This window comes from Ammospiza nelsoni, chromosome Z (genome assembly GCF_027579445.1).
Source record: "Ammospiza nelsoni isolate bAmmNel1 chromosome Z, bAmmNel1.pri, whole genome shotgun sequence".
Lineage (NCBI taxonomy): Eukaryota > Metazoa > Chordata > Aves > Passeriformes > Passerellidae > Ammospiza > Ammospiza nelsoni.
The window spans coordinates 13602193-13617009 of NC_080669.1; the positions used below are offsets into that span (position 1 = coordinate 13602193).

General features: G+C 38.6%; 1 protein-coding gene across 1 annotated transcript in view; it reads left to right on the forward strand.

Annotated features, from left to right (window-relative positions):
• Positions 1–14817, forward strand: part of SRFBP1 (serum response factor binding protein 1) — a 67802-nt gene that overhangs the window by 29211 nt on the left and 23774 nt on the right. The gene's annotated exons all lie outside the window — the stretch shown is intronic.

Here is a 14817-nt window from a genome sequence, read left to right on the forward strand (position 1 = left end):
ATTCCAGCAAGATGTTAACAGAAGTAGACTTAAATACTATGGTTTTGAGAGCCAAATTATTTTATAAAAGTAGAACCTCAGTTTGAAGGTTATTTTCACACTTATTGTGCTTGGAACAACAGTCATTCAATTTCCTGAAAGTAATAGGTGTGGAATAGTGGTGAGGTTGAGGACAGGGCTGGGTAACTGATGATTTTTGTAGTACGTCAGCTTTAAGAACTTGGTAGGTCTTTCTTCTTGTATGGCCTTTTTGCGTGGAATTTTTATATCCTAAAATACTAGTCTTTTTTGTAAATCTTTGTATCTGTACTAACTACTGTCATTTTCTTCTAGCAGTATTGTGTTCTTTCTTGGTTAATGGTTCCATCTTGTGTAACCTGGCTTTCAGTTAACACCTCGCTGTAAAATTGTTTTAAGTCAGAGTGGAAAAAAATGCACTTTTTTGCTTTTTTTTCTCCTGGCATGTGTTTCCTACAGTCTTGCATATTTTCTTTTAAAAGAGATAGAAAACATTCATCCTAGTGTTGTAGAATCTTCAGTCTTTAAAAGTTTTTGTAAGAGTAATGGGAATTGCTTGAACTTCAGTGTAGTCAGCCTAGGAGCAGTTCTTCATGCTTCTCAATAAAAGGCAGAGGCACGGGTGGTTCAGCTTCCACCATGGTGTGGGCCAGATGCCACTTGAGGACGATTTCAGGGAAGGAAGAAGGGGTAGAACTTAGTTATTCAGCCCTCCTTCAGTGGAGCAGTCCAGATCCTTGCTTTGGTGCAGGTGTCTTTCCATCCATGGTGATGCATTCTTTGACAGTAATGCAGGAAGCGTGGGGCTTTGAGTGGCAGATATATCCATGTGTGCGTTGGTCAGACATAGATGTGTGAGGAGTCAGGCACTGTTGGAAACACAAAAGTTTGCTGCTTGTGCTCTCAACAGCACATTCTACTTTGCCAGCAGCAGTTCATGGCTGTTCTGGACAACATATGCCTTACTAGGGAGTATTATTTTTGTTTTAAAACTGCATATTAGTTCAGTGGCTATCTAAAATTATGTTAAGGTTGAAGTAAAAGCTCTCCCAAGTAGGGAACGCAATCTAAAGATCATTTGACATAATGGAGAAAAAGGTGGTGTGGATAAACAGTGCCCAAACACTGAATGAAACAGAAAATCCACCAAAGGTGAAAGCAAGAACAGACAGCCTGTGATGAATGTGGAAGACACTGCGGTGATGATGTGCAGAGATGATGTTAGTAAATACGAAATTCTGATGGATTTTCAATTAGTGAGGAATGTGAAGCTCTGTAGGAATGGATTCTGTACCTACACTGCAGCAGAAGTAAGGCTAAAGGGAGATAAGAATCTACAGCTCAGTGTGGAACTATGGGAAAAGGTGAGCTATTTAATAATGGGGGTTTTTTAAATTTATGAATAAGAATGAGGAAGGAATGCCTCATCAGGAGCCTACATGTCTCCTCAATGTATCCACTTCATTTGGATATTCCTACTTACAGCCTTTTTTGATTCTCAAAATAGTGAGGAGGAAGATTAGTATAATCAGTGGCTGAGTTCTGTTATTAATCTTTATAGCATTTCATACTCTTTTCACTGATACATTGCTTCCATTCATATTTATGCTAAAATGAGAAACTCCATACTTAATATTCTTAACTGTTTTCCTAAGCTAGTCTTGTAGTTGCTTCTCTTGCAGGGTCAAAGTATGTTGAATGAGCAATCTCAACATGAGAATACTGTAGAATGATACTTTCCTTTTTTTTCTTTTTTCCTAGATAGCAAGCATAAAAGAATACTTAAAATTGTGAGAAAGACCGACAGAAAAATTAGTGTGGGACGTTCTACTATACAGTTTTAATTTGAAGGAAGAAAATAGCTGACAGCCATTCTTACTGTTTTACTGCATTATGATAGTAGAAGTTCTTTGGCTTTTTTAACGTATTGAGATATTGTCCTGGATTACATAAAAAAAATGGGCTGCATGTCATAAAAATAAAAGTCAGTAAAAACATCATCAGCTTCATTTTGAAAACTTTATTGTTGACAAGATACTTAAGTAGAAGCAGCTATTGTGGTTCTTATGCATTAGATTCCTTGTTACAAAGTCAAAACAGATCACAAAGGCGGCTTTTTGTTGGATTTGAGACATCTTAAGGAAAATATTAGAGTACGTTCTAAGTGCAGGTTGTCAACTGACTTAAAAATATAGCTTGCAGATGAAGCTTTTTCTAATGAAGTCTTGCATAAGAGTTTTACACTCTCATTTTTTGTAAGGATGCAAAATAAGACATTTTCATTTTTTGAAAAAATAAGACTTGCAGATGAGACTTCATCTCTTTTCTGAATTCTATGTATTTTCATTGTTTATTTTAAAAAAGAGGCAACCTTTGCAATAATATTAAAAAAATGCAACTTGTATGCCTTTATGTGAAAATGAGTGACAGCAAAAAAAAGACTTAGTATTAATCAAAATAATGACAGAAAGGTCAGCTTGTTTCTGCACTCATTTTGAAAATGTTTATGTGTATTCAAAATAGATTTTTTTTTTTTTTGTACTTTTTTGTACTTTTGACTTCTTTCATGATCCCAACATGCATTTTACTTTACTTAACCAGTTTGGGCCTTTTCTTAAATGTCTCCGTAATTCATGAGAACCTAAATAAAGAACATTTCTGTATGTACTGCATACTTTTGCTTTGTATTTTGATGATCCTGTGCTAAGGTATTGTAGTCATTGTGAGATCTCTGAGACAATTCTAATTAACTTCTTGCTGTATACTAGCTGGTCTTTATACTTAATTTATTCTGGAGAAGCGAAGAATAATACCTGCAATCAACAGTGAATCTTCTTAGTATAGTGGATAATTACTAAATTGTCTGAATATCCTTAATCGACTGTTCTTATTTGTCCTCTTTCTTCTGAAGAAATTTTCCACAGAAATGAGATCATTTGAAGGGTTTGTAGTGGGAGGGGGAAAGAAGTTGGAGATTACTCTAAATATCTTTATAGTCACTTGGAAATTAATTAATTCAGAATGGCAGCTGCAGCTGCTATGACTTCAACTGATGCTTTTGTGTGTAAAATCTTATTTCCCCCATGGCTACTTCCTGCTTAAAAAAAAAATGAAGTCTGTTGGGAATGTAATGGTAATTTAAATATGACTTCAGTGCTGCACAAATGTGTGGGCACTTTTATTTAGGTGAGGATTTAGTGAACATATAGATCAATAGTAAGAGGTAGAATATTGGTGCCTTTACGAGATGAAAGTCATGCCTTGCAAATCAGTGGGAGGTCTTTGAAGGAGTAAATACATAGTACATATTGTTGGTTTAGTCTTTACATTGTTTAATATTATGGAAAAAAGCCATTGTCCTGCTTTCACCAAAGCCTCTAGTGGTTTTATGTGGTTTTAGTTTGCTGGGGTTTTTTTAAGTTGTTCCTGAATATGAATTTTCTCCTTTTAGTCATAGAGTTAAACATAGCAAGCGAAAGAGAAAAATAAATGCTTGGCTTTTGTAGTGTTGGAAAGCTAACAGTGGAGTTTTGTGCAGATCAGTGCTGGAAATGATTCAGAAAAAGTGAATGAATGACAGAGCTTGATGATTCCAGAATTTTGAGGTAATGAAGATACTAATACTTAAGACACTGCAGAACTGATCAGCTGGGCAGCTAAATGACTGAAGAAATTAAATGGTAGTAAATGCTAAGTAGTACTTGTGGTGGTGGTGAGAATTACATTTCCAGTACTTCATTTTTACTGGATTGAAAGAAATTGGCTTTTGGCGACACCACTAGGAGGTGGCTATCAGAGTTACCATATATATCTATGAAAGTACTAGATTGCTCTGCCTTGTCTTCAAACAGAAGACAGTCTGTTCCTATTAAAATTGTTTTACTGTATACTGCATAAATCGTCTTTGTGTATGGAAAAGCAACCAAATAAATTAGTAAAAGTATAAAGAAGAGTGTTAAGATTGATCATATATGGCACAGCATGTGCATAAGGTGTAAAAAAATCAGAGGAGGATTCTCCAGGATATAAGGTGAACTACTGATGCTGGAGTTCTACACAATTCATGTATTTGTCCTGGATAGATCTTGTGTACCAGTGTTTTTCTGAGGTGGTTTTAACAGCCTGTTTAAAAATCTGCTTGTATTAAAACCAAAACCTTTTTTTGTTTATTTCCACCTTTACTCCTTATCCTGGGCAAATCAGGTGACAGGTTTCTGTTGCGGAAGTTTCAAGATCTCCAGGAAAGGACAAAAACTAATTTATTTTTTCCTCTGTGGAGCTTGAAGAAAGGACGGGAGGAGGAGTAATTCTCCTGGAGACAGTGCATACTGGGAAAAGGAATAAAAACAAGAAGTTCTTTTTTTCCTGCACGGTGTCTAATCTTTGAACTCTTATGCCCTCTGGAAGCAGACAAAGGGGTTGTGCATACGGGGTCTGTGTATTCGCGTACTTCTGCTTCGCGCTGCATCTCTCCGGGTTCTTCTGTCCCCACTATTTGTTTCTGCTTCCGTCTCGGATTTCAAACTCGACCGTAGCGGGTGGGGGTTATTACACGGATCGCACCCATTTGTCAGTCACTATCTTGTTGCTGGGGAATGCTGTGAGCATCTAGTGCGTCCTTTTGCTGTCTGCCTTGGTGGCGCCTGGCCAGGGGAACCCTGCGCCCTCTCCTGGACGATGGTGCAGCCTTCCTGCCTGCCTTCCTTCCTGCCTTCCTTCCTGCCTGCCTTCGTGCTTGCCCGCCTTCCTGCCTTCCTGCCCGCCTTCCTGCCCACCTTCCTTCCCGCTTGCCCGCCTTCTTGCCCGCCTGCCTTCCTGCCTGCCTGCCTTCCTTCCTGCCCGCCTTCCTGCCCACCTTCCTTCCTGCTTGCCCGCCTGCCTGCCTTCCTGCCCGCCTGCCTTCCTGCCCACCTGCCTGCCTTCCTGCCCACCTGCCTGCCTTCCTGCCCACCTGCCTGCCTTCCTGCCCGCCTGCCTTCCTTCCTGCCCGCCTGCCTTCCTTCCTGCCCGCCTGCCTTCCTTCCTGCCCGCCTGCCTTCCTTCCTGCCCGCCTGCCTTCCTTCCTGCCTTCCTTCCTTCCTGCCTTCCTTCCTTCCTGCCGTCCTTCCTGCCCGCCTTCCTGCTTTCCCGCCTTCCTGCCTGCCTTCCCGCCTTCCTGCCTGCCTTCCTGCCTGCCTGCCGTGCTCACTACAGCCATGCTGCTGGCAGCTGCTGCCGCTACTGGCAGCTGCACCGAATACCGCGGATAGTAACTCTAAACCCCCAATGCTTCCAGCCAGCGCAGGGCTGCTTGGAAATATGTTAACCCTCAAGTCGCATGTGGTTGTTATTTTAATGTTAGGAAAGCACTGTGGAACAAAGTGTGTCAGTACCATGAAAATGCAGATTGCATTACAGTGCAAGGGAGCACTGACATTCAGAACTAAGGGATGTTTGAAGAAAAAGGAATATTCAAATAATGATGATTTTTGGCATCATGCTTGCTGTGCTTCTAAGCTTGTTTTGCTTCTCTTTTTTGTCATTTTTATATGCTTGTAATTGTAGTTTACTTTCATGATACCTTCTACTTCTGAAATTGTCACAAGATTGCAGACTTGCTAATTGCTTTCTGTATGCTGAAGTGAAAATAGTGACTGCTCTCTGAATGTAACTACTGAATCAGATGTGAACCTCCAAAATGAAACAATTCGTTTAATCTAATTGACAGAATAAAATGCCAAGTTCACAGTGTTCATCTCAGCAGACTGATGTAATTGCTGGCAGTTGACTTGCATACCTCTTGAAATATTAAATTAGTTTATAAACGTGGCAGAAAAGAGTGGCTTATACTTGCCAAATAAAGTTTGGGTATTTTACAAGAGCTCAAACAATTAGCCATGTTAAGTGTTCTTTTGGGGAGTTGTTTTATTCATTTTGTTTTGTTATTAAAGAATGAATAAGTACTCTTTCCCTCAACTGCTTTTTCTGCTTTTAGAAGAGGTTATGCACATAGAAGAATGAGGGCATTTAGCTTGAGGAAGGTAACCATTTGTGCAAAACTGTTTGTGTTTATGCGAACGTGGTGTTGATTGGTTAGATAGGTATTTTTGTAGCTTTAATTTTCTAGAAAACAACAAACCCAGAAAACTATAAAATTTTGTATTGTGAAACTTATTAGATGAAAATTCACAGGTTGACATTGAATTTCACTTGGATCTAAACTGAGACAGCAATACTGTAGACATTTAGTAATGTTTAAAACTGGTGCCAGCAAAAACCTGACACCAGTATAGTTTACAAAAAGAACAATTGCTAGACAAGTTCCTCTTGAAGTACATTCTTAAATTCCCAATGATTAACTGTGATTTTGGAGTTGTTTTTTTGGGGTTTTTTTTTGACTGGTTAGGAATAGTTAATTTGCATAAAAATCAATTGTCCTTCGTTCATCTAAAGTGAGGTGATTCCTGATCTTCTGATTTTCTTGGGAAGTTGTATTCTGGTAATTTCCTCTAGTGATGTCTTTGGTTTTGTTATTTTAAAATATGAATTAAATTTTACCATTTTTTTCTTAATCCGTTTTGTGATATTTCTCTCCCAAGTTGTTATTAACCCAACAAGGCTGAAAATTAATGATTTCAAGAAAGATTACTTTTTTATTTTGAGATATCTTATGTTAAAATCAAAGATCAGTTAAAGCAACATAAAATTCAATACAACTTCTGAAAATTTTAGGCAGTAGATAAAACATGCACAGTCATTAAAAATACATTAAATGTCTTTGGTGCATACATCAGGAAAATAGAAACTGTAGAACCATTTCTTCTTATGCTTTTCTTCCTCTTTGTAATACAGATCTTAGATAAGTTATTAATTTAAAATGCTATAATTACATTTGAACATCATAATAATCTTGAACCCAAGTGATACAAGGGAATGTATTTGAATTATAATTCCCTTAACCTGTCTCTTCAATTAGAGAGAGAATGTCTTCATTTCTACTGGATATAATAACTTCTGTTTTCAGTATAAGGTGATACAGAACCAAATCATCCAGTCAGGTCACTGGCAAAAGCTTTGTTGGCTATACTGGTGAAACAAATAAAAAAAAAATCAATGGAATAATTTTTCTTACTGTGCTCTTGCTTTGCTGAGTTGTCTGTCCTTTGTGACACAGGTATGTACAGTAAAACTTGACTTCCACTGAAAGCTACATTTCTACATACATATATTTTTGGACATTTATCAGACTTGCTGCGTTGACTTTAAGCTTTAGCAAAGGCTAACTTCTTGAAGTTATTTGTTTCTGAATACGTGCAAAATTCTGAAATAGTATTTAATCAAGTACTATTAGATTTCTATTTGAAATCCACTAGTACATACGTGTCTTTGATAAAGCTTTGAGAAGCTTCCACAACATGCAGAGCATTGTTAGTCGGAAAGACATTCCTACCTCTGTTGTAATGTGGCATCTAATTTTCTTAGAATAAAGAGTACATTAGTAATAATGCTGATTTGTTTTGTTTTTGAGTGCACATGTGCCTCAACAGACAGTCTTTACTTTGTCACTATATTACATTGCATTAGATAAAAAGATCTTCGCAAAACACATGCACCCCACAGTGGTTAGTTACTGTCTTTTATGGTCTCTTATCAGACAGTAGAGTCCTGTGTTTTTAAGAAGATTTACATGATAGCACCATTTAGATTTTGTGTTCTTCTGTAATTTGAAAAGCAAGAATTTATGCTGGTGAGTCACCTAAGAAATCCTGAATATATATCCCAAAAATAGATTATTTTATTTTTTCTATCTGAAAGGTGTAGGCTCTGGCAAAAAGGTGCACAAACATTGAAAATCCTAGGTGTTGTCTTGCCAGGAAGAATGGCAAGTCAGACAAAATGAGGTAGAGATCTTTTTACCTGGGTGTGAGTAAATTAGGTAAAACTCATCTTTTATTTCTTTTCCTAAGAACTTTGTAGATGATTCTGTCTTTCTCAAGTATTAAAAATAAATGGGTTTAATGGCATTTTATTTAAATCCAGCATTAACTGTCTTAGTAGGCACAGCAAGGCCCTTGCCTATGTGGTATGAGTGGATTGTGGTAGCAGAGGGGAGCTGAAGTGCTGAAGTTTCCCAGCACATCCTCTTCCCTGAGCCCCAAGTGTAGTTCACCCAAGAACTCCAAGAACTAGTCCTCATTTCAGCTGCATGGGCCAGCGAGTCAGCTGACGCTTTCAGGATGGGTGAGTGCAGGTTTTTTCCCCCATGACAGTTAAAAAAAACTAACAGGAAAGTTTTTAGCATGGAGATGCATAGGTATATACTAGATTAATGAAGGATTATAGTATTCTTAACAAGTGACTTTTTGGACATTTTCTGGACATCAGTCAGCTTCAGACCTGTGACGTAGATGGCCCTAACAGCACCATCCTGGACTTCTGTCAAATCAATCTACCTCTCATGAGACTGTTACGGGACCCCCCTGGATTCTCACCTGTGGATTGAAAACCTCAGTCCTTCTCAGCAGGAAACTCCTCATTTAGTGCTTTCACACCCACAGATGTGCCTGCTGCAAAAGGAGGCAATGGAAGGTCTTTTTAGAATTGCTTTAGAAATGCAATGAATGCAGCATCTTAATGATTATCCAATCTGTTTCTTTGCACCAAGTAAAATAAATTGAACAATTGCACCATTTGGGCATTCTCACATTGTCATTCGGCTGGAAGGATAAATTTTTACTGGGAACTGTCACAGTCAGCAAAGCAGGAAATCATTAAAAGTGAGTTATTAGGTGAAAAATGCTTTACTGTAGAAGGTGCAGTTGCAAACAAGCAGCAAGTACAGTGTTCTGAGTTTACCTATCATCAGAGTGCAGTTAGGGAAATTTGGGACAAATCAGCAGGCCTCTCTGGAAGGATTTTATGTAATTTACAGGTGATGGATAAAGATGAGAGTGACCTGGATTGCCTGGATTCCATTGAGGAAAAAACTAAAGCCAAATGGAAGATGAAATTTCCAGGGCTAAGGCTACAGACTCTTTGTCTAGGATCAGCCTTCTCTTCTTCTGTGCAATATTATCAAGAAAGATACTGCCTCCCATTTTATTCCTGTTTTAAAAGTTGTAGTTAAAAAATGAGAGCAAATACAAATGCTTAGACACCTTACATATCTTGAAACTTTTATTCTGTAGATGAAGTTCAGGATATCTAATTACTCAGAAGGGATATTGAGAGGTGTTTTCCTAATAGTTTATAAAGACTGGCAGTAAGTCAAGCATCTACTTGAAAATGCTTAGCTTTGTCTGTGATAAAATTACATGGAGATATAGGGATTTTATAATAAAGCAGGTAAGTCAGTGTAGCACTGATTTGTTTAATAAACCTGCTTACAAGCTTATGCCACACTTAACTAGACTGTGTCATATTTTACCTACCAGACCTTTTTTTTTTTTAACTCTCTTTATTAATTTTATCTAAATTCTTATTCTGGTGGTACTTTTCATCTTGGTTGTACATCTAGTAAAATGGGGGCTTTGGGAAGTAGAAGTTTGGGATTTATTTATTTTCTTTTTTTATATAGGCAGAGTACCTTTTACTTTGGTGTGGTGGTACACTAATGCGACTTACAATGGAAATTCTTGTGTATGTATTTAGGTCACAGCTTCTGACAAGGGATTTGGATTTATAAACTGCTGGGGGAAAAAGGTATTCTTTTTCTTCATAATCAGTTTGATAATAATCAGTTAGAGCATTGCATTTCTGGAAAACATGCCTTCCTAACTTAAAAAAAATTCTGCTTTTATAATGGATTTAGTTCCTTTTTGGAAGCTGGATAAGCTGGATAAGCTTTCAGATGAGACATTGCTGATTTATTTCATTACTTTGAAGATATCCCATTTTTGTGTATTTTCACAATGGTAATACTTACCCATAAGTCTAAGGCTATTTTCTTCTGAATAACTAAAATACTGAACTTCTAAAGACTTAGGGGAGCAAAGTTATGAAAAGAAGACATATAGGGATTAAATTGTAGGTGAAAAAAAAGCCTAAAAAGTGTTCTGGAATTTCTTCTTTTATACCTTTCTCCTCACTAAGCAACTTAGAAAAATGACAGAAAGTAGCAAAATCAGACTGAATGCTCTGGAAGAATAGAAGAAACTTTGTGAGGAAGTAGTCTCAAACACAGGTTTAAGAGTAAAGATTATGGTTATGTTTTAAAAGCTGAAAGTGTATTAAATGGGTAGCAAACTATAGCTGAGATTTCACCAGAAATATGGCTTTTGGTAAGGGTGTTCTATTTCTATATACCTTGATTATATTACTTATTTTTTGTAGAAGTTTCAGCACTTTATGGTGAAAATTATCTTTTCATATGGAAGAGTCTGAAACTTGCACAGCTAAGAAAATGTGAAAAAATAATGAGGAGAAGTAATGGATTTTATGATAAAGGTGAACAAAAGATACTATTCAAAACAAATTTGAAATTGTGTCTTTTTAGTAGTCTGAGGACTCTTAAATTGCTTCCACAGGCCACTGGCAGCCTGGGGTTTTTTCCTGAGTTATCTAAAACTGCCTGAGACAACATAGCTGGGAATACATTTTTGTGTGAAAAATCTTGCATTTCTGAGATGTGTTGAAGCATCGTTTGACAGCAAGTTTTTTTGTTTTGCTGTCTTCCAGAGACTATTCAATAGACTATTCAATACATTTCCATGCCTTTTAGGTTAGAACCTCTATCTTACGCAGTATCACTTGGATAAAGTGTCATCTGAGCAGCCACAATCAATATAAGCATAAAGTCTTATTTTCACGTACTATTTACACTCGACATACTTCTCTTCAACATAGTCTTGTCTTTCTGTGTAAGACACTTAAGGTCTATTAAAAAATAAAATTTCCCAAGATTGCCATTCTGAGTTTCTGTAAGTACTGGGGTGAGCTCGCTGCCTCCATACTGTGTTCAGAGATGACTGCCTGCCCCACAACTGCCCCTTCCTATGCCCCAGTGCTCACTTTTCCCAGCCCTGGCCAGCCTTTGCCCACCCATAGTTACTTTTTCTGCAAATTTTGTGTTTCATTGTTGGTGTTTCAGTGTAACTTTGTATGCAATGTTGGCTTCATGCACTATTAATAGTTCAGTTACCTTAGTACCTTGCAAGATGTCCACCCCTGAAGTCTGCCCTGTATTCCACCTTTCCATGGAGCTTGTCTGGTTTTTGTGTAACTCTGCTGTGATGGTCTGTACACCGACTCTGCAGCTTCTTGCATTGTCTGTCACATCCAGCAGTTTTCTTATGTCCAATAGTTTTTCACACCCTGTTTATTTATCTTAATACCAGGCCAAGGCCTGGTCATCTGCCTGCAGCCAGGATCCCAGCTGGCTGACAGGTCAGTTTTCCTGACAGTGCTCCACTCCCCACTGGAGCAGCTGTGCCTGGGCAGTGAATGATTGGAGGAGCATCAGTCCCAGCACTGTTGGAGAAATTGAGTCAGGCTGGTCCTACTGCTGCCACGCCTTTGCCACCTCTTCCCAGTGTCATCTTGACATTTTTTTTCTTTTCTTACCTGTTTGTAATTTCAGCTCTTTGTCCCCTGCCTGCAAGTGCTGTGAGGACTAGGTGCCAGCTGCTGAGGGTATGGGGCCAGCAGCAGGAGTCAGGGCAGGAGTGTAGGTGCCCCAGGCCTGTCGTCTCAGCAGCAGTGGGTGGGGGTCTCAGCTCCAGGCACAGGGGCAGTAACAGCATAGACCCTCAAGGAAGACAGGCAGTGTGTCCTACCTGCATCTGCAAGTGAGACTGGGGTGAGTGAGGCTCTTGGCACATCTGGACTGGGCGGCTGGTCACAGCCTGTGCTACGGCTGATGGGACAGGCTGACTGGCTAATATTCATGTGCTTTGACCCCACGTGTGTGTCTCTTGGGCATGTGCAGTTCACTAGCAAACCTCAAATTGGGGTAGTAATGTGTGGGAGAGGGATTTTTACAAGGGCATGTAGTGATAGGACATGGGGTAATAGGTCTAAACTGAGATGGGTTAGGGTTGGATAGTAATAAATTCCTTACTGTGAGGGTGGTGAGGCACTGGCACATGTTACCCAAAGCTGTGGATGCCCCATCCCTGGGAATGTTCAAGGGCCCCTGAGCAATCTTGTCTAGTGGAAGGGTGCCCATGCTGTGGGTTGGAACTAGAGGATCTTTAAGGCCCCTTCTAACCATTCTGTGTTTCTATGGTTCTGTGATCTGGGAAGGGGTGTCATGTGGCCAGAGGGCCCTTGCTGGTGCCTGTAAGGTGAGTGTATGCATCTACCTGCTGGTGACTTGCCACCAGCCAGCAAATGGGAGACCCATAAGAGGGACACAAGAACTATGGCCCTGGCTAAGGGCTGTTAGATGGACAGAAGGATATGCTGTGCTGATACTGAGGGATCCACAAGCCCTCATGTGTTTGGGCATTATGAGGGGGTGGGAGGTGGCATGCTCTCAGTAGTGAACTTCAGTCCTGATCAGAAAAGAAGGGAGAGGTCTTGGCTGGCTCTACTGAAGTTCATGTGGTCCTGAGAGTGCTACATAGTGCAGAGCTGAGCTTCACTGCTAGTTGAACCTGTCAATGAGAAAGCAAGTGCTACATCTGTGGACCTGGAACAGACACCTCCAGATCTCTGGACACATTGGGCTGGGCTGCAGCATCAGGGCAGGAGGAATCCCTGGACTGGCCTCAGAGATACTGGAGGGGGCATCCATTTATAACATCCCTTAGCACAATTGTAAAGACAGTTCCATAAAAGATATTCAACTCTAAGATTTTCCTTGTGAGTCAGGTGGATCTCCAAGTTGAGAAAACTGTACTGAGAAAAATACCATTATTTCTTTTTTCTGTTTTATTGTCTGCTGCTGACCATTAACAAAGACGGAATAAACGGGTTTATTACAGTAACTTGACTCGTGTGGCTACATTTACAAAACCAAACAATATTCTTCTGTGAAAGAATGTTTAAATGCTTAGTCAAAAATGCTTAGTTTGCCTTAAGACTAGGAGAATGGAAGGAGATCATTTATAAAGTTGGGGATTTAAGCCTGAACAGAAGGTTCTTGGCTTCATTTTGTATCCTAGACATTTTAGTGTGGCTTTAATGACTTCACATTCCAAAGTGTAATTAATTCTCCAGTATTATTCATGATTCTGCAATGTCTTGGGAATTCTGCAGTATTGTCATATCAAAATTAAACTTCTGACATTCTCATAGAGGGATCACTGACGTTTGTCTGCCTCTGCCCTGAACCCTGTTGCAGCATTTAAATCCTAATAAGACAGGAAATAGGCAGTTTTATTTGGGATGAAGATCATAGGAATTATCTTTTTTTGTGTGTTTTTGTTCTTTTTTTTATAAACCAACAGCTTAATTTAATGGATAATATTGAGTTACAGAGCTTCATTTGAAACTCCTAACCTCCTATGTGACAGTAAGCATGTCACTTAACCAACGCGTCCTACTTTCACCATCTGTGAAACACTTTGGAAAGTCATGGAAAACTGAATCATAGGTCTTTTCCATCTCTATTAGGTCATCCAACTGTTCATCTGCCAGTAGAAGATTGTTTCCTACATCCACCACTGTTTTTCCAATGTAGATCCTGTCCTCTTAGTGACTGGGCTTCCACTAGTACCTTTGGGAGATGATTTTGCAGAGTTCTAGATCTCATTGTCAGGAAACTCTTCTGACATTCACAAAAAGAGGTTTTGTTGTTGTTGTTAATTTAACTGAGTTCTGTTGCTTTTTTCCTGTTAGTAGGTAATTGCTTACAGTTTTAAGTATACACAATTCATGATAATTAAATAGATAAATAGCAAGTGTCTGTAAAGTATCTTATCTATACAGATAGAGGAAAAACATAAGGTTTTGAGATGCAAGGTATGACCTTTCATAAGAAGGTAAGGTACTTGGTTTTTCCTGAAATTGTGTGTAAGGAAGTGTACAGGCTGCTCCAGATTTACAACAGAAAAGGGATAGAATATGGAACTTAACAGTGAAGTTAAAATGAAGGTATTGGAATAGGTTTCAAGAATGCTTAAGCAGGGAAAGAAAGAATTTAAAAAATACAGTGTAGTTGTTGAACATGAAAGCTATCAGAAGAACTAAACTACTTTGTAGAGAATTTTAACTTTTCAAAATGTGTGGATGTTGAGTCTGGCATAAGAATAGTTAAACTACTTTTAAAATGGCTATCTGAGATACAACTGGTATGTAACATGTCTTTTTGTTGCACTGCTGTAGGAGGAAAATAATGTTCAATTAATTCATTTTATGAGGTTAATAGAGCATTTTGTAATACAACCTACATAAAGCATGTGTCTTAAAATAGCAAGAAATCTGTCATGGGGGCATGTTTGGTAAAATATTCAGCTTTTAACAAAATCCACTTGTCCAGGGTTTTCATTCCTCTATTTCAGCTGTCAATGCAAATGCTTATGTCCAGGAATGCAAACTGCATGCTCAGTCAGTCTCTTTAGAAAAAAAATAGTATTTTTTTAATCTCAGCTTAATTTTAATTTTCTTTAACTTATATATTCATGTTCATTGATAAGATGTAACTTCATCAGAAGAGAAGTTGGGAATTTAAGGCCTTCCAAAGTTAATTTGTAGTACAACAATATGGGCAATATTTCTGCGAATAAAACCACCCATCCTACATACATTGCTGTTGAAAAATCCCTCTTGCCGTCAGCACTAATATATATAGTCAGGTATAAGGTAGTGTTTTGAGAAGGTCAGTCAGTATAAATGTAGTGTTTGCATACACACCAAAAAATTCTCCACATAATGAAC